This window comes from Dermacentor variabilis, chromosome 1, assembly GCF_050947875.1.
Source record: "Dermacentor variabilis isolate Ectoservices chromosome 1, ASM5094787v1, whole genome shotgun sequence".
Lineage (NCBI taxonomy): Eukaryota > Metazoa > Arthropoda > Arachnida > Ixodida > Ixodidae > Dermacentor > Dermacentor variabilis.
Window position 1 is genome coordinate 11,839,425 of NC_134568.1, and position 20,745 is coordinate 11,860,169.

The window sequence follows — 20,745 nt, forward strand, 5'->3', positions numbered from 1 at the left end:
CCCGCACCAAACACCGCGGTATCTTTCGATATCGAACTGTTCTATTTTATGTTTCAGTGCGCGAATATCGTCCATGATCATGCCGGGCATCCTACATTCCTCAATAATCAATTTTTCTAAATTCCTGCGCATCTCTTTTTCTTCTGCTCCTTTTTCTCTGCATATAGCGCTCGCACGCTCTAAAGCCTTGATTTTAACCACCTGCTTGAAGTTCTCCCATTTTTCACCAGATGTCGTGTTATCAACAGCATTCATTTCTTCAACTTGCTTCGTTACATCCGCTGTAAACATTTCGTCGCTTAGTAATTTCGAATTAAATTTCCATAGTTGCCACTCGAAGCCCTTTTTCTTTTCTTTCGTGCTTGCTACTAAAAAGCTGACCAAACAGTGATCACTGAATGAAAATGCGCTCACATGGTACTCCTTACAAACGGGTATCAAATCAAGGCTCACATACACTCTGTCAAGACGGGCGTGGCTGGCTGCCTGAAAGTGGGTGTACTGCGTAGTCCTCCCACCACCGAGACATTCAGCCTAGTCTTCCAAACCATCGTCCCTTATCATATCGCTTAGGGCAACGGTGCTTGCATCCTTGTACGGTCGGGCGCTAGTTCTATCACGGGCTGAAAGAACACAGTTAAAATCACCGGCAATAATGAGGAGCCTATTACACTGGGTATACTGTTTTAGCTGATCGAAAAATCTGCGAACCGTGATGTAAAAAAAAAACAAAAACAACAATCGCCCGAACGGGGGCTCGAACCCCGGACCGTTAGGTTAAAAGCCTAACGCTCTACCGACTGAGCTATCCGGGCGAACTCCCAGATCGAACACCGTCTCCCAGATCGAACACAGTCTTCAAGCCCAGTACGAAGAGTACAAGGCGCGAGTCGAGCTAACCCCTGTGCACGCACGGACAAGCCGCCGACTTCAAGGACGGCCACCTGAGCACGAGCCGCTACCCAACCAAGTCAGAAGGATGAGTACGTCGGTTCCATCATCTTCCTCGACCGCGCCGACCGAGGTCGTCCTCAACCAGCCACGAATCCCCACGTCCCTCTATGGGGACACCTTCGAGGATGTAGAGGACTGGCTCGATCACTTTCAGCGTGTCGCAGAATACAGCGGCTGGACTCAAGAGCGCAAGCTACGCAACGCCTGCTTTGCCCTCGAGGCCTATGCGTGGACATGGTTTGAGAACCGTGAGGCGGCCCTATCGACATGGGACAAATTGCGACGGCAGCTAAACTGCACATACGCCAGCCTCGATCGCAAGGAGCGAGCTGAATCTCCAATTCATGCGAGAGTACAGAGGCCGAACGATATCGTCGCAATATTTGTCGAAGATATGTGCCGACGTTTACGACGCGCGGATGCGTCAATGCCGGAAGAAGCTCAGAAATTTCATGTGTGGTGCCAAGCAAGAGTTATTGGGTGGCCTAATACGCAACCCACCAAAGACCGTAGCAGAGTTTTGCGTGGAAGCCATATCAATGGAAAAGGCACAGCAGCAGCGAACACGGCAGTACAACCGCGACGTGTCGACCCTATCGCGTGACCCTCTCGCTATGCCTTTGGGGAATACCGACGCCTTGTGGGAGCTCATTAGGCTTGTTGTTCGAGAAGAGCTCCAAAAGCTTCAGGTTGCTCCAGCATCGGTACAGCGACTTGCTCTGGCTGAGGTCGTCCGGGAGGAAATCAGGCAGGCAGTCCAACTCCCTGAGCGAAGCGAGACACCCCAGCACGAGGTACGGCAGCCACAACCTCGCATGTCGTATGCGGAAGCAGCGCGAAGTTCGTTGTCCCCGATTTTTCGCGATGTGAGCGACGTCCCGGACTTTCATGGTGTGCGCACCGTTGAACAAGCAACTGGCGAGTTCACACCTCGGCACACGCAATTCATGGCTGAAACACGACCACCCCTCAAGAGCGACGTATGGCGCACCGCAGACCGGAGGCCTTTATGGTTCCATTGCGCTAAAGCCGACCACCTCTACAGGGCGTGTCCTTACCGCCGAGCTGGGCTCCGTAGATTTTCACTGAATGCGCCGTGCCTGCGCAATGGTGAACGCCCCCTGGAGATATAAGCATACCTCGCGGACGCAAGGACCTCGTTTGCCCCACGATCTTCTGAACCCCGGTCACCGTCACCAGCCCCAAACAGGTCTTCCAGCCCCCTCTTCACGCCAAGAGCAACGAGGCGTCGCTCACCCAGCCCTGCCTCCCGGGAAAACTGAGTCTAGCGACCTGCGGAGGTGAGGTCGCTGATGTTGCGAACGCTTAAGATCCTCCACTACGAAGACCGCGATATGACGTAATTGAGACGCAGAGAAAGCAGTGTAGTTCCGTGTCACTATCCTGCGACGTACCAGTTACCATAGATGACCACGAAGTCACGGCGTTAATCGAGACCGGTGCGAACACGTCTGTGATGAGCCAGAATCTCGCGCGTATACAGAACAAAGTTTCGACGCAATGGACCGGAACTCAAATTGGTCCTGCAGGAGGGCACCTCATGACTCCAACGGGCCGGTGTACGGCGCGAGTCAACGTTCGGGCCTTCACGTACATCGGCGACTTCGTCATTCTTCCTGAATGTTCTAAGGACCTTATACACGGCATGGATTTCCTTCAGGCGAACGATGCCATCATCTACATGCAAGAGTCTAGAGTCAGCTTCGCTACTATGCAAGCCATAGCGAACAGTAATGACAACGACCATGACGTCGCGCTTCGCGTAGCTGACGACCACGTCATGCTGCCACCCAAGAGCAGCGTGCTTACACTTGTCCGATGCGACATCGAGGACGACGCTGAAGGAATTGCTGAGGCGAACATGCCCCTGCTTCTTGAGCGCCACATTTGTATAGCCAGAGGGCTTCTTCAGGTGCGAAACAAATGTTCAGTCGTTTTGCTAACAAACTTTAGCAAAGAATATCGGCACGTACCGCGAGGAATGACAATCGCATTCGTTCGCGAAATCCCCGATGTTACTGACATCGCCACATTGGAAACCACATTGTCTCAGCAATCTGGGTTACCCAGCCTAAACGAACGGATTCACGTTAACGCCGCTTTGCCAGACCACCAGAAAGATCGTCTACTGAGTCTCGTGAATGAATTTGCGGGCTGTTTTTCAACGTCATCCAAAGTGCGGCGCACGTACATCACAAAGCACTGCACCATTACGGACGAGTTCGCACGTTCGGTTCGTCAGCATCCCTACAGAGTGTCTCCAGTGGAAAGGGAAGCATCAGGGGAAAGAGATGCCCCAAGACAACGTGATCCAGCCGTCCACCAGCCCGTGGGCCTCCCCTGTAGTATAAGTCAGAAAGAAAGACAACACCCTACGCTTCTGTGTAGATTGCAGACAGTTGAACCCTGTCACCAAGCGCGATGTTTATCCATTGCCACGGACGACGCACTGCATGGTCTACAACATGCCATGTTTTTTCTTCGTTGGATCTTGAATCAGGGTATTGGCAAATCAAAGTTGATGAACAGGATCGTGAAAAACAGCGTTTGTGACACCTGACAGGCTTTATGCGTTCAAAGTTATCCCCTTCGGTCCCTGTTCCGCACCTTCCACCTTTCAGTGGAAGATGGACACCGTGCTTGCTGAACTCAAATGGCAAACCTGCCTCGTATACTTGGACAACGTTGTCGTGTTCTCGAGCACGTTTGACGAACACCTCGCACGACTCGAGAGTGTCCTCGCTGCGATCCATACTGCAGGCCTCCGCATAAAGCCTCAAAAATGCTACTTCGGGTTGCAAGAGCTCAAATTTCTTGGCTATGTCGTTGGTCCTCAAGGCGTCCGACCATACTCCGACAAGGCAGCTGCCGTCGCCGAGTTTTCACCACCCAGAAACACGAAGGCTGTCCAGCGCTTCCTTGGTTTGGGCGCATACAATAGGCGCTTCGTCGAGGGATTCTCGTGAATTGCTGAGCCTCTGACACGGCTTACACGCGACGATGTGCCTTTCATTTGGGCGGACGAGCAGTAGCAGTCATTCAATGAATTCCGCAAGCGTTTGCAAGAGGCCCAGTAATTGCTCATTTCGACGAAGACACTGACACTCAAATTCATACTGACGCCAGCAATTCTGGTCTCGGCGCAGTTCTTGTGCAGTGGCAAGCTGGTGCGGAAAGCACCATTACTTATGCAAGCCGCAGTCTCACCAAGACTGAGAAAAACTACTCAACCACTGAAAAAGAATGCTGAGCGGTTGTGTGGGCAATTAGCAAATTCCGACCCTACTTCTACGGTAGAACCTTTGAGGCAGTCAATGACCACCACGCGCTGTGCTGGCTTGCCAACCTCAAGGATCCTTCAGGCAGACTAGCACGTTGGATCCTGCGCAACGACATTACAAGTGTACGACATTACAGTTGTCTACCAATCTGGAAGGAAGCACAGTGACGCTGATTGTCACGCGCACCACTCCATAAGACTTCATCGGACCCTGACCATGACTTGCCATTTGTCGACGTTATCGACGCCATAAAGATGGCTGAGCACCAGCGCGCTGACCCTGAGCTGCTACCGCTGATTGAGCACCTTCAAAGAGTTGAAGGTGTTTTACCCCGCTCGCTCGTGAGCGGCTTATATTCATAGTACTTGCACAACAGCGTCCTTTACAGCAAAAAGTGCGGAAGCGGTCCCAATACGTACCTCCTTGCCGTGCCGTCAGCGCTGCGCCAAGACATTCTGCCAGCTTGCCATGATGAGCCATGCGCGGGACACCTGGGATTCGCTAAGACATTAGTATTACAGGCCCCGGCTTTATTCTTCTGTACAACGGTACGTGAAGACCTGCCGCGATTGTCAGTGCCGCAAGAAACCACCAGTCAAACCGGCCGGCTTTCTCCATCCTGTGGACCCTCCTCAAGCACCGTTCCAACAAATAGGAATGGATCTACTTGGGCCATTCCCACTGATCTCTTCGCCTCGCAGATGGATAGTCGTCGCTACCGACTACTTGACCGGGTACGCGAAAACTGAAGCTATCCCTCAAGCAAACTCGTATGAAGTGGCCAAGTTCTTTGTACGTCACATCGTCCTACGACGTGGTGCACCGTCTGTTGTCATCACCGACCGCGGTACAGCATTTACAGCGGAACTTATGCAGGACGTTCTCCAGCTGACGCATAGCTCTCACCGCAAGAGCACAGCGTATCACCCTCAAACCAATGAAATAATGGAACGTCTGAACAGAACGCTGGCTGATATGCTCTCCATGTATGTCGTCGTAGAGCACAAGATGGGACTAGATTTTACCCTATGTGACTTTCGCGTATAACACTGCTGTACAGGAGACTACACAGTTTAAGCCGTTCGAACTTGTATACGGGCACCACGTCACGTCAACATTTGACGTCATGCTACCTCTGGCTGATAATAGCACGACCAGCGAACACGTGGAAGAGTTTGTACAAAGAGCCGAAGAGGCACGCCAACTTGCTCGGCATCATATCCGGAGCCAATCATACCGACACCCTTCGATACAACCAGGGTCGACGCGACGTCCATTACAATACCGGTGCATGCGTGTGGGTCTGGACGCCCGTCCGTCACCGTGGATCCGCCGGTATTTCGGTCCCTACAAGGTTACACGCCGCCTCGGTGACGTGACCCACGAAGTCGTCCCCTGCAGTTCTGACGCCGGTTCACGCCGTCGTCGTCCTCGCGCTGAAGTTGTTCATGTAGTGCGCATGAAACCATACTATGCGCGTACGTGAACACCGAGATGCACCTGAGGAGCTCCATTTCTTATGTCGCTGAAAGAGCTTTGTGACGCGACCGAGATGGTCGCTTTTCGCATGAGGGCAATTGACACAAAGTTGTGGAGCTCCCGCACCGCTGAACGGTGCGCGCGAAGGTCGGCGCCGTGAAAGACGATGAAGTGCGTAAGCTGCACATTCTTCTTCTGGCCCACCATTAAAGATAAACGTCTATTTTTTAACACTCTGTCTCCAATCAACGTTAAAATATGTTGTGATGACCAGCAGTAAGAAACTACAACGGCATTTGCGAAGCAACGATTGCAGCCACTACGAGAAGAGCAGGTTGCTGTTGAACGATTTCCTTAATTTAAGAAAAAAATCGCCACCAATTCAATCCTGTGAAGGTGGCTGGTCAGCGAAGCTGTAGATACGTTGCACCTATGCCATCTTATCAAACACTGATCCCATGATGGGCGCCCATTACGCACGTTGCTCTTCAAAGTGATGCATGACACAAACACACGTTTCAATGCAGTTTACAAAATCTTTATTTTATTTATTACTTTTAAATTACTGCTATAACTGCTTTGTGGCCGCTATGTACAGAGACATCTTTCCGTCGTTATTAAAGAAGTGTTTTTGGCCAACGCTTTCCCGCCGGTATCGGCCCACTGGGTTTTCTGTCGACGTGATGAACGCGAAAAGATCCCGGGATCCTAGCCATAGAGAGCTTCGCTGTAAAACGTGTGCCTTGGATTTGAAGGCATATTTTTTGAAGGAACAGTTGGTCTTCTCAATGACTGTGGGCGTTTGGGAAGGCAGTAGCCATGCACTGAAGAGCGCCACCATCTCATCACATTACATGGGCACCATTTTGTAGGAACACCCACGTAGGCTGGTTCACCGTTTAAGTTTTACGAGCGGCTGCCGCAGGTTTCAAACCAGCCGGCACACGCCAGCCGGCAGACGCCAGCCCGCAGGGGTATAGTCGACGAAGGCAACCGCGGTGGCTTGTTCTTCTTCGTGCGGATCACCGCATCTGCCCTCGGCTTTGGCTCGTCGCTTACGCAAAATATTTCCTGGTGTGCCGCTGCACAGTGTTGCCTTAGTGTTGCGTGGTCCTGCTAGCCGCGCGGTGGCAGCACTGCTTTGTTTTTCAATAAGCGGTATCGTGACAACGGAGAGCTCCTGCAATTAGCGCTCATTTTGAAGAGCGCGCCCTGCCACGCAGTCTGTACTGCAAACAGAGTATCTTAATATTTCAGAAACCGATAACGTGTTAAATAAGTAAAAGCGAGGGACTTCGGGAAAAGCTGCTGGTCCTCATGCTCAACAGGGGATGTGAAATGCTACGTTAAATATGAACAGGAACGACTTCCACTCTTTGTAGTGGCCATGTGGCGTGAAGGAACGTGGGAAACAACATCGAGCAGAGAGAGATGTCCCGCTGTGAAGAAATTAAGTTCACGCGGCAGCTCTCTCGTAGACAAATCCTCGAGGCGACCTCCAACGTCGCTCTTCCCATTTATGCACTAGATTATAGCTTTTAGTGTAAATTGATTAGTGCACGTTAGAAAAGCCGTATTCGCCAGTCGGCCTTTTACCAGGGTGCGCAGAGTACTCCAGTCCGTTTGCGCGAAATTCATGCTTTTCTTCCGTAGAGAACGAACCAGGAGAAACGCGAAAAGAAATGTCTCCCTTTTTACGTGTCACTGAGAACCACAATTTGGTTCTGAGCCACGCCGTAGCGAGGAACTCCGAATTAATTTTGACCAGCTGGTGTACAATAACGTGCACCCCATACATGGTATACTCGGGCCTCTTTGCATTTAGCCGCCATCAAAATTAGACCGGCACAGCTGGGATTTCATCCCGCACGCACTGGCATAGCAGCCTAACTGGTTATATGAAAAATGAGATTCTGTTGTCACAACATATTATCGCATTTATTTATTTATGTATTTATTTATTTATTTATTTATTTATTTATTTATTTATTTATTTATTTATTCATTCATTTTAAGCGTGCGCCTGCAACACGAATGTCACCTGCCCAACATGATGCTACAAAAATGGATGCCTTGGACACGAAAGATCAATTCAGCAGAATCATTCTGGTGAATTCACGTTGCAACGCCGATAGCCTGGCGCTGACTGGTCTCACCGACGAGGACCAAGCTGCACGTGCCGAGGTTACGAAGACCCGGCTGTAACAGCAGGACCGACTGGACAGGCGAGCCGAAAATCTGGAGGAAAACCCAAGGCAGACATCGTCCGGCTAGAGCCGGACACTGCAACAGTGGACCCCGACAGCGAGCCGGCTGCCGACACCGACCACCTCAACTACAAGAGCTAATACGACAGATCACCAACCCACCAGCCAGAGACACGGTTGGGACGCAATGACTTGAACCGGCACAGCTGGCGGATTGGATCGTCATGGCTTTGTTGCAATCCGAGGCCACTGGAGTCTGGAATGCACCGAACCGGACCAACCAACCTCACAGATTGTGAATGTGATGAAACTGTGTTTTATGTTCTTGCTCTTCTTACTTTCTACGCCTTACTTTATTTCATTTTACTTTACTTTACTAACTTACTCTACTTACTTACTTTACTGACTTATTTTACTTACTTTACTTTCTTTACTTTACTTACTTTACTTTACTTACTTTACTTACTTACTTTACTTTACTTACTTATTCTACTTACTTTACTTCACTTAGTTACTTTACTTTACTTACTTACCTTACTTTATTAACCTACTTTACTTACTTGCTTTACTTTACTTACGTTACTTTACTTACTTACCTTACTTACCAATTTTACTTACTTTACTTACTTACTTTACTTACCTATTTTACTTAATTTACTTGCTCACTTACTTTACTTACTTTACTTACTTTACTTTACTCACTTTATTTACTTTACTTACTTACTTTACTTGCTTACTTACTTTACTTACTTGCTTTACTTACTTACTTACTTTAGCTACTTACCTACTTTACTTACTCTATTTTATTTACTTTACTCACTTACTTTACTTTACTCAATTTATTTACTTTACTTACTTACTTTACTTACTTTCCTTACCCACTTTACTTACTTTACTTACTTACTTTACTTACCAACTTTACTTACTTTACTTACTTACTTTACTTACTCACTTTACTTTACTTACTTTACTTTACTTACTTTACTTTACTTACTACTTTACTTACTTTAATTTACCTACTTTACATAACTTACTTACTTTACTATACTTGCTTTACTTTACCTACTTTACTTACCTACTTTACTTACTTACTTTACTTACTTACTGTACCAACTTACTTAATTACTGACTTACTTTACTTACTATAGTTACTTACTTTACTTACTTACTTTACTTACCAACTTTACTTACTTTACTTACTTACTTACTTACTCACTCACTCAATCACTCACTTACTTACTTATTTACTTACTAACTTACTTTACTTACTTTACTTACTTATTTACTTGCCTACTTGCCGAGGTTTGGCACGGCCGGGCTACGTATAAAAGGAAAACATATCCCCTGGGCGCCGTGCGGTCATAGTTGCGCGCCTATTGGCTCTCGCCAGAGGCCACTTCCACTAGCATGGCGGCACCCTTGGCCGCATTCTCCAACGTTGCCTACAAGGTTTAAGTTTGTTTGCACTCCGACGCTGGGCTGCAGCCGCGGTCAACGCGATGCAGCAGTGGGCAATGACGCCCATTTGGTGATAGGAGAACGCATCACAAGCATTGTTGCGTATCCGAGGCTGGTGAAGCAACTTGAAATGCTTCAAGAAACGCCTGTGTGCAACGTTACACAAGGGTCGTGTGCAGGCCTTTGACAACGCCACGCCTCGCTGCCGAAAGCCACCTCGTTCCGTTTTCCACGAAGCTGAAAAACCATTCAAGTGGAACGTGGACACGCGCCACATCGAAAAGGAAGAACACGGCGGTGGCCTGATCGTGGAGCCATGAAATAGCAGATTCCTTAGCACGAGCTTCTTTAACAGGTTCGGTGATATCTCGGCTACCGGCAACTGCTCACATCCCTGCACCCAGGTATATGCAGTTTTCTTTGACCGAAGACCAAAATGGTCTGTCACTATCAAAATCTACAGATTTCATGCTTCTAAATTACACTTCGAACCGACAATGGTTTCCTAACCGGCAATTCGAAGTATCATTTACAAGGCCGCCGTTGCCGTATTGCAACACTTTTTACTTGCACAGATGTGGTCTGGCTGTCTCCTCTTTATGCTACCTCTGCAATGAGTCGGAATCCATCGATCATTTTTTATTATCCTATCGGCAGTTTTCTACTCATCGAACACGATGTCTAAAAATTCAGCGTCGTAATCTAGGACTGCCTTTAAGCAGTACGGTTATACTCTCCCTTGGAGCAACGGTATTAGGATACAGCCACAGGAAAGTTTGCCTAGCCATTGTTAATTTCCTGTATGACACAAAAAATTGCCTTAGTAATGTTTTGTAGTTTCCATATTTTATTTGCTTCTTCATTTTAGAAAATTGAAACAGTAAAAACAGAAATGCCCATTTAAGGATAAATAATATTATTATTCAAAATTTAATATGTTTAAGTATATCCTTTACGTATTTCAGTAATAAGTGCTTGTTACTACTCCTATCAAGGCAAGGCTATCATAATAAACACTAATTTATCTAATTTAATAGTTTATTTATCATTATAGATTATTCATTTATATTTATTATTGTGTTACTTATTAACTAATTATTTTATTTTTCAATGATATTACCACCCGATTCGTGGCCTATCCCCGCCGTATTGGCTTTGTACCTACCATTAATTGAGGCTTCACCATCATCACCATGTGTTGAGCCCACAATAATAACGACGACACCGTAAGTTTTTGTTTTAGTTCAAACCGCAGATTTCCGAAAACGCTAGTACGATCAGGTAAGACCACACCGCATACGTTACGCGAAACGTGCACGTGTCCAAAATATTTCGACGCCACATAGAGTGACTGCGTGCATACCACGCGGAAGGAAGCGCGTGGCATGCGTCGCAGATTTATGTCCATAAGCCTTCAAAGTATGCTTCAAACCATAAGCACTTCCCTGCTGCCGCGCGTGCGGCTTAACTATGACTTCGTGGGATATAATTTTCTTATACCCACTATGCGTAAAGGAAAAGCACTCGGCCAACAAGTAATTGGCTCGTCTCTCATTAGCATAAAGCGTACATCAAGGCGGAAATTCTACTAAAAGATCGAGCTTGCTAGGATTCTTCGGTTATGAAAAAAGAAAGCGGTATTTTTTTATGGCTTCAACGCATGACACTAGTGTAATGCGGCGAAGCAATCAGTCTATTGCGGTGAAGCAAGTGAGAATTTTCGCGCATACGCAGTGTAAGCAACGCGTAATTGTAAATACTGCCAACCTCACTTGACCACGCGTAAAGCCTTTATTATCTCAGGTGCTTACCTGAGGCCTCCGCGCTGAAGCATATGGTGTGTTGCAGTGAACCGAAGAGAGAATTTGCGCGCATATTAAGTGTAAGTAACATGTTATAAAAACTGAAAACCTCACTGGGCCACCGTTGTAGTCTTTATTATTATCTCAAAACCGTCGGCCAGTAATGTTTTTCTTTTCGCTTGCTATACAATTTCGCTACAGTACATACAAGTATTGTGGTGAACCTTTTAAGAGCATATTCACCATCATGAAATACGTATAACCCACTTCCTTCCCCCTAAAAAGAAAAACAATACCTACCAGATCACAAATTACGCAAAAAAGCGTCCATGAAATAGAAGCAGAAACAGGAGCGTAGTTATCAGAAATCATCCCTCCTCTTGTAAATATACGAACATGCTTTGATTTTATTGGCATTTAGACAAATTTTTTTTAACCAATGCTTATTCAAACACGACATATATTTCGAAAAAAAAAAGTGTCCATGATTCTATAATGCCTTGCAATTACGAGCACAAGCGAGAATACTTCACCCACATCTCGTACGCTAACGAGAGCTCATAGAAAGCACCAGACAAAACAAAGCAAGTGGAGAGGTTATCAACTTGTAGCATATACTTTAATTAAGAACTATCTCAGCTCCCGTAAACAGTTTGTTAGCCTAAAAGATTCTAAGTCCCAACTTCTTGATTTAAACTGCGGTGTTCCTCAGGGCTCAATCCTAGGCCCAACTTTGTTTCTTCTCTATATCAATGATATTGTTAACATCCCAAACACACCGTGCATAACTTTGTATGCAGATGACACCAGCGTTTTCTTCTCTGATCATAACATTCAAGGAGCATTTAACGTAGCCAATAGATGGATGGGGGACCTTAACTGTTGGCTAAATTCAAATAGAATACAACTGAACTGCGGAAAAACAAAGTACGTCATATTTAGACCAAAAGGAAAGCAGCTGATGGGTCACTACGAGTTAAATTTTGGGGGGCGCATTATAGAAAATACGAAGTACGTAAAATTTTTAGGCGTATGGTTTAACGAAAACCTGTATTGGTCCATTCATGTGGAGACCCTCAGAGCTGACATTCGTAGAGCGACGGGAATGATTAACATGTTAAAGCATCTTATTCCAACGAATTTAAAGAAACAGCTATATTACACACTAATACACTCTCGTCTACACTATTCTCTTCTGGTCTGGGGAACTACTACCAAAACTAACCTTATGTCACTATAGAGGCTGCAAAAAAAGAGCCGTAAGGGCAGTTTGTAACCTACCTGTTCTTGCACACACTAAACCGTTTTTTGATAAGCTTGGCATGCTCCATATAGACCACCTATTTTTGCATAAGCTATCGCTCGAGGCGTTCCGTCTCCGTCAGGCTGATCACATACAGTTTAATCAGACCTTCGCCACCAAAGAAACTCCGTATAATCTCAGACATGACCCAATCTCTATACCGCTTACTCGCACGAACTGCGGGAAACAGGCATTACACTTTCAAATATCAACCTTACTTTACAATAATCCCACAATTCTGGAACAATTACAAACCACGAAATCAAGCTTGAGGTTCAAGAAATCTGTTAAAACGTATTTTCTTCGCAGCTTTATTGTATAACTTCCTTATGTACTACAATGTTACTGTTTTGTTTTCCTTTTTAACATGTTCTGATCGAGATTCGAATTGTTAATCGTTTTTTATATGTTATCATATTTCGAAAATTGTAACACTTGTGCTGTTGTATGCTTCAGAGTGTCAACATGCTTTGGGTGCTGCAGCCTTTGTCAGGCAAGAATATTGCCTTTTGCTGCAGCCCCTGAGACAGCTGTATGTCTCAAACAACAAAATAATTGAAAAAAAAACTTAATGGTAGCATATTGTTTCTAGCTCGGAGATCACTAACTAACCTAGAAGAAACAGTGTACTGACAGGGTGACAATGACTTCTCAATTTGCTATTAATTCTCAAGGCATGCTGAATCATGCTTGAGGTTTTTATAATTGCCTGCAGAAGTGCAGTAAATGATAATGCTTTCATCCAAACGTATAACGTTGCAGAGAGTTGTCCTCATAAGCAACAGTAGACTTGAATGTTGTTATTGTGCCATCAAGCCTACTTCACGATATTTAGTACAAAAAGTATAAAAAGACATACAAAAAGAAACGCATTTCATGATGGTGAATGTGCTGCAAAAATCTTCTCCAGAATACTCATATGTACTGCGGTCGCATTGTATAGCAAGCTAAAGGAAAAATAATACCGGCAGCCGAAAGGCTCCGGTCCGCAACTGAGTTAATAATAAAGGCTACAGCAGTGGCCCAGTGGGGTTTTCAGACTCTATAAGAAATTCTGTCTTCGCTTCACTGTAGCACACTATGCTTCAGAGCAGAGGCCTCAAGTGAGCACCTGAGATAACAATAAATGCTACAAGCGTGGCCGAGTCAGGTTTGCAATTTCTATAATAACGCGTTGCTTACAATGCATATGCGCGAAAATTGTGCTCGTTTCACTGCAATAACCTGAATACTTCGCCGCATTACACTACTGCCATGCGCTGAAGCCATCAGAAATTACCGTTATCTTTTATCATAACCAAAGAATAGTAGCAAGCTCGGTGTTTTAGTAGAGTTTCCCCTTTGTTCTATGCTTTATTTCAATAAGAGACGAGACAATTACTTGTTGGCCACGCGCTTTTCTTTCAAGCATAGCGTGTATAAGAATATCATATCCCACGTAGAATGTGGTGTCAGAGTTAAGCCGCTCGCGCGGCAGCAGAAAAGTGCTTAAGGTTTCAAGCATGTTTTGAAGGCTCATAGAAGTACATCTGCAAATATATGCGAGATTCTCATTCCTCGAGCCATTCGCTCAGTCACTCTGTGGGGCGTCGAAATATTTTGGAGCAGTACGCGGTCCGCGTAACGTATGTGGCGTTAAGTTTTACCTGATCCTATACTAGCGTCCTCGGAAATACGCACTCTGAACTACAACTGTCGCTGAAACGAGACGAGACAGCTGCGTTCGATGCGAACGAAATCGAAATTCTTTTCTTTTTTATTTTTCTTTAGCGCGCGCCTTTGGAACCCGCCGTCTTCTTTCTCGTCTTGTTCGCTCCCATGAATTTCAACAGCTTCCGGCGCCGAAAAGGGTTCTTCTCATCGTTGGAAGCAGCGTTCAAGTGAGTAAAGATGTTGTACAGGTCTCCGAACGAGTCTTCTTTTCATTTTTAAGCAACAGGAGCGCGGTTTCGCGTCGACTCCAGAATATACTTCAATGACCTTGGCCAGGTTTCAGAAGGATCTAAGAGTGCGATATTTCCTTGGTTCACCGTCATTTCTTGCTCTTTGCGTCGTTATCTTCCAAGACATGCGCAGCAACAGTTGTCCTGAGCGGGTCGCCCGCGCTTAGAATGTTAGCTTTCGCACTGGCGAAATCTTTGTTCACGGTGTCTCGAACAAGTCCTGTTACTGACTCTATTAAGAAACAGGTAGAACGCAGACGAACGACGTCCGGCCTGTTGACTAAGCCGACAACATCAGGCCTGTTGACAGCTACTTCAACTCTTGCGTTGAGGCCTGGAAATGAAGGAAGGCGCCGCGAGTCAAAGTCTTCGGCCAGTGGCAAGCCCCTCTTTACCAATTCTTTTGATGAATCGAAATTTGGCATTCGACACTTCCCTGAACGCACAGGAGCGGCGGATGTGGACTTTCGAGATCCCAAGGGCCCCCTGGTGCCTCGAGACTTTTTATTCGCGCCTACCAATCCGTGACATTGTGACAATCCGTGGTAATTGGGACATCACTGCGGATATACGTGTCACACGGTGCATTTGTCTGATTTGGAGTTTGTATTAAAAAGATCGTAATAGCTTGCCGCCGGTGTAGTGCACAAACGTAAAGGTTGGATCACAATAAATTTGTGACCTTTGTGTTGAATAAACACGTTGCATAGGATTAAGGTAAACACATTTGTACGCATCGCCGTTACTTGTAAAGTATTTAGCTAAACGCTTCACTAAAAAAAAGAAAACACTCGTGCACCGTACTTTGGCTTCATGTTAAAGAATAACAAATGGTCTAAATTAAGCCAGAGCTCTACACCGCGCCGTTCCTCCTAACCCTCAGTGCCGACTCAAGATGTTAATTCACACAATTTGAATTATTGCTCGCGAACCGTGATGTAAAAAAAAACAAAAAAAAACCATCGCCCGAACGGGGGCTCGAACCCCGGACCGTTAGGTTAAAAGCCTAACGCTCTACCGACTGAGCTATCCGGGCGGACGGCGAGGAAGCTGCTTGTACACAGAAACGTCCGCATTTAAAATTTTCATTGCATTGAAATATTGATTCAAGGAGTAGTGAAGAAGCTGTCAAAAGCGCAGCACTCCGTTTAAATATATTGACACAAATTGACACATATTGACACGCGCACCGCTGAACGGCGCGCGTAAAGGTCGGCGCCATGAAAGACGATGAAGTGACGATGAAGCTGCACGTTCTTCTTCTGGCCCGCCATTAAAGAGAAACGTCTATTTTGTAACAATCAGTCTCCAATCTACGTTACATTTTTCTGGAGGAGGTGCTGGGTACATGCTACCACTCCCAGATCGAACACCGTCTTCAAGCCCAGTACGAAGAGTACAAGGCGCGAGTCGAGCTAACTCCTGTGCACGTACGGACAAGCCGCCGACTTCAAGGACGGCCACCTGAGCACGAGCCGCTACCCAACCAAGTCAGAAGGATGAGTACGTCGGTTCCATCATCTTCCTCGACCGCGCCGACCGAGGTCGTCCTCAACCAGCCGCGAATCCCCACGTCCTTCTATGGGGACACCTTCGAGGATGTAGAGGACTGGCTCGATTACTTTCAGCGTGTCGCAGAATACAGCGGCTGGACTCAAGAGCGCAAGCTACGCAACGCCTGCTTTGCCCTCGAGGCCTATGCGTGGACATGGTTTGAGAACCGTGAGGCGGCCCTATCGACATGGGACAAATTGCGACGGCAGCTAATCTGCACATACGCCAGCCTCGTACGCAAGGAGCGAGCTGAATCTCCAATTCATGCGAGAGTACAGAGGCCGAACGATATCGTCGCAATATTTGTCGAAGATATGTGCCGACTTTTACGACGCGCGGATGCGTCAATGCCGGAAGAAGCTCAAAAATTTGATGCGTGGTGCCAAGCAAGAGTTATTGGGTGGCCTATTACGCAACCCACCAAAGACCGTAGCAGAGTTTTGCGTGGAAGCCATATCAATGGAAAAGGCACAGCAGCAGCGAACACGGCAGTACAACCGCGACGTGTCGACCCTATCGCGTGACCCTCTCGCTATGCCTTTGGGGAATACCGACGCCTTGCGGGAGCTCATTAGGCTTGTTGTTCGAGAAGGGCTCCAAAAGCTTCAGGTTGCTCCAGCATCGGTACAGCGACTTGCTCTGGCTGAGGTCGTCCGGGAGGAAATCAGGCAGGCAGTCCAACTCCCTGAGCGAAGCGAGACACCCCAGCACGAGGTACGGCAGCCACAACCTCGCATGTCGTATGCGGAAGCAGCGCGAAGTTCGTTGTCCCCGATTTTTCGCGATGTGAGCGACGTCCCGGACTTTCATGGTGTGCGCACCGTTGAACATGCAACTGGCGAGTTCACGCCTCGGCACACGCAATTCCTGAAACACGACCACCCCTCAAGAGCGACGTATGGCGCACCGCAGACCGGACGCCTTTATGATTCCATTGCGGTGAACCCGACCACCTCTACAGGGCGTGTCCTTACCGCCGAGCTGGCCTCCATGGATTTTCACTGAATGCGCCGTGCCTGCGCGATGGTGAATGCCCCCTGGAGATATAAGCATACCTCGCGGACGCCAGGACCTCGTTTGCCCCACGATCTTGTGAACCCCGGTCACCGTCACCAGCCCCAAACAGGTCTTCCAGCCCCCTCTTCACGCCGAGAGCAACGAGGCGTCGCTTACCCAGCCCTGCCTCCCGGGAAAACTGAGTCTAGCGACCTGCGGAGGTGAGGTCGCTGATGTTGCGAACGCTTAAGATCCTCCACTACGAAGACCGCGATATGACGTAATTGAGACGCAGAGAAAGCAGTGTAGTTCCGTGTCAGTATCCTGCGACGTACCAGTTACGATAGATGACCACGAAGTCACGGCGTTAATCGAGACGGGTGCGAACACGTCTGTTATGAGCCTGAATCTCGCGTGTATACTGAACAAAGTTTCCACGCAAAGGATCGGAACTCAAATTGGTCCTGCAGGAGGGCACCTCATGACTCCAACGGGCCGGTGCACGGCGCGAGTCAACTTTCGGGCCTTCACGTACATCGGTGACTTCGTCATTCTTCCTGAATGTTCTAAGGACCTTATACACGGCATGGATTTCCTTCAGGCGAACGATGCCATCATCGACCTGCAAGAGTCTAGAGTCAGCTTCGCTACTATGCAAGCCATAGCGAACAGTAATGACAACGACCATGACGTCGCGCTTCGCGTAGCTGACGACCACGTCACGCTGCCACCCATGAGCAGCGTGCTTACCCTTGTACGATGCGACACCGAGGACGACGCTGAAGGAATTGCTGAGGCGAACATGCCCCTGCTTCTTGAGTGCCACATTTGTATAGCCAGAGGGCTTCTTCAGGTGCGAAACAAATGTTCAGTCGTTTTGCTAACAAACTTTAGCAAAGAACATCGGCACGTACCGCGAGGAATGGCAATCGCATTCGTTCGCGAAATCCCTGATGTTACTGACATTGCCACATTGGAAACCGCATTGTCTCAGTAATCTGGGTTACCCAGCCTAAACGAACGGATTCACGTTAACGCCGCTTTGCCAGACCACCAGAAAGATCGTCTACTGAGTCTCGTGAATGAATTTGCGGGCTGTTTTTCAACGTCATACAAAGTACGGCGCACGTACGTCACAAAGCACCGCACCACTACGGACGAGTTCACACGTCCTGTTCGTCAGCATCCCTACAGAGTGTCTCCAGTGGAAAGGGAAGCGATCAAACATCAGGTGAAAGAGATGCTCCGAAACAACGTGATCCAGCCGTCCACCATCCTGTTGGCCTCCCCTGTAGTGTTCGTCAGAAAGAAAGACAACACACTACGCTTCTGTGTAGATTGCAGACAGTTGAACCTTGTCACCAAGCGCGATGTTTATCCATTGCCACGCACGACGCATTGCATCGTCTACAACATGCCAAGTTTTTTTCTTCGTTGGATCTTGAACCAGGGTATTCGAAAATCAAAGTTGATGAACAGGATCGTGAAAAAACAGCGTTTGTGACACCTGACAGGCTTTATGAGGTCAAAGTTCTCCCCTTCGGTCACTGTTCCGCACCTGCCACTTTTCAGTGGATGATGGATACCGTGCTTGCCGAACTCAAATGGCAAACCTGCCTCGTATACTTGGACGACGTTGCCGTGTTCTCGAGCACGTTTGACGAACATCTCGCACGACTCGAGAGTGTCCTCGCTGCGATCCGTACTGCAGGCCTCGGCATAAAGCCTGAAAAAATGCTACTTCGGGTTGCAAGAGCTCAAATTTCTTGGCTATGTCGTTGGTCCTCAAGGCGTCCGACCATACTCCGACAAGGTAGCTACCGTCGCCGAGTTTTCAACACCCAGAGACACGAAGGTTGTCCAGCGCTTCCTTGGTTTGTGCGCATACTATAGGCGCTTCGTCGAGGGATTCTCGTGAATTGCTGAGCCTCTGACACGGCTTACACGCGACGATGTGCCTTTCATTTGGGCGGACGAGCAGTAGCAGTCATTCAATGAATTGCGCAAGCGTTTGCGAGAGGCCCCAATAATTGCCACATTTCGACGAATGCGCTGACACTGAAATTCATACTGACGCCATCAAATCTGGTCTCGGCGCAGTTCTTGTGCAGTGGCAAGCTGGTGCGGAAAGCACCATTACTTATGCAAGCCGCAGCCTCACCAAGGCTGACAAAAACTACTCAACCACTGAAAAAGAATGCTGAGCGGTTGTGTGGGCAATTAAGAAATTCCGACCCTACTTCTACGGTAGAACCTTTAAGGCAGTCAGTGACCATCACGCGCTGTGCTGGCTTGCCAATCTCAAGGATCCTTCAGGCAGGATGGCACGTTGGATCCTGCGCAACGACATTACAAGATTTCGACATTACAGTTGTCTACCGATTTGGAAGGAAGCACAGTGACGCTGACTGTTTTCACGCGCACCACTCCCTATGACGTCATCGGACCCTGACCATGACTTGCCACTTGTCGACATTATCGACGCCATAAAGATGGCTGAGCACCAGCGCGCTGACCCTGAGCTGCTACCGCTGATCAAGCACCTTCAAAGAGTTGAAGGTTTTTTACCTCGCTCGCTCGTGCGCGGCTTATATTCATACTACTTGCACAACAACTTCCTTTACAGCAAAAAGTGCGGGAGCCGTCCCAATACGTACCTCCTGGTCATGCCGTCAGCGCTGCGCCAAGACATTTGCCAGCCTGCCATGATGAGCCATGCGCGGGACAACTGGGATTCGCTAAGATATTAGTATTACTGGCCCCGGCTTTATTCTTCTGTACAACGGTACGTGAAGACCTGCCGCGATTGTCAGTGCCGCAAGAAACCAGCAGTCATACCGGCCGGCTTTCTCCATCCTGTGGACCCTCCTCAAGCACCGTTCCAACAAATAGGAATGGATCTACTTGGGCCATTCCCACTGGCCTCTTCGCGCCGCAGATGGATAGTCGTCGCTACCGACTATTTGAAGGGGTACGCGAAAACTGAAGCTATCCCTCAAGCAAACTCGTATGAAGTGGCCAAGTTCTTTGTACGCCACATCGTCCTACGACATGGTGCACCGTCTCTTGTCATCACCGACCGCGGTACAGCATTTACAGCGGAACTTATGCAGGACGTTCTCCAGCTGACGCATAGCTCTCACCGCAAGAGCACAGCGTAACACCCTCAAACCAATGAATTAACGGAACGTCTGAACACAACGCTGGCTGATATGCTCTCCGTGTATGTCGACGTAGAGCACAAGATGGGACGAGATTTTACCCTATGTGACTTTCGCGTGTAACACTGCTGTACAGGAGACTACACAGTTTACGCCGTTCGAACTTGTATACGGGTGCCACGTCACGTCAACATTTGACGTCATGCTACCTCTGGCTGATAATAGGGCGACCAGCGAACACGCGGAAGAGTTTGTACAAAGAGCCGAAGAGGCACGCTAACTTGCTCGGCATCGTATCCGGAGCTAATCATACCGACACCCTTCGATACAACCAGGGTCGATGCGACGTCCATTACAATACCGGCGCCTGCGTGTGGGTCTGGACGCTCGCCCGTCACCGTGGATCCACCGGTATTTCGGTCCCTACAAGGTTACACGCCGCCTCAGTGACGTGACCTACGAAGCCGTCCCCTGCAGTTCTGACCCCGATTCGCTCCGTCGGCGTCCTCGCGCTGAAGTTGTTCATGTAGTGCTCATTAAACCATACTATGCGTGTACTTGAACGCCGAGATGCACCTGAGGAGCT

General features: G+C 47.9%; 2 non-coding genes across 2 annotated transcripts; both read right to left on the reverse strand.

The window, feature by feature from the left end:
• Positions 1 to 742: 742 nt before the first annotated feature.
• TRNAK-UUU (transfer RNA lysine (anticodon UUU)) lies at positions 743 to 815 on the reverse strand. The gene has a single exon. It is a non-coding gene; the product is annotated as a tRNA-Lys (tRNA).
• A 14,596-nt stretch (positions 816 to 15,411) lies between these two features.
• TRNAK-UUU (transfer RNA lysine (anticodon UUU)) lies at positions 15,412 to 15,484 on the reverse strand. The gene has a single exon. It is a non-coding gene; the product is annotated as a tRNA-Lys (tRNA).
• Positions 15,485 to 20,745: the final 5,261 nt, after the last annotated feature.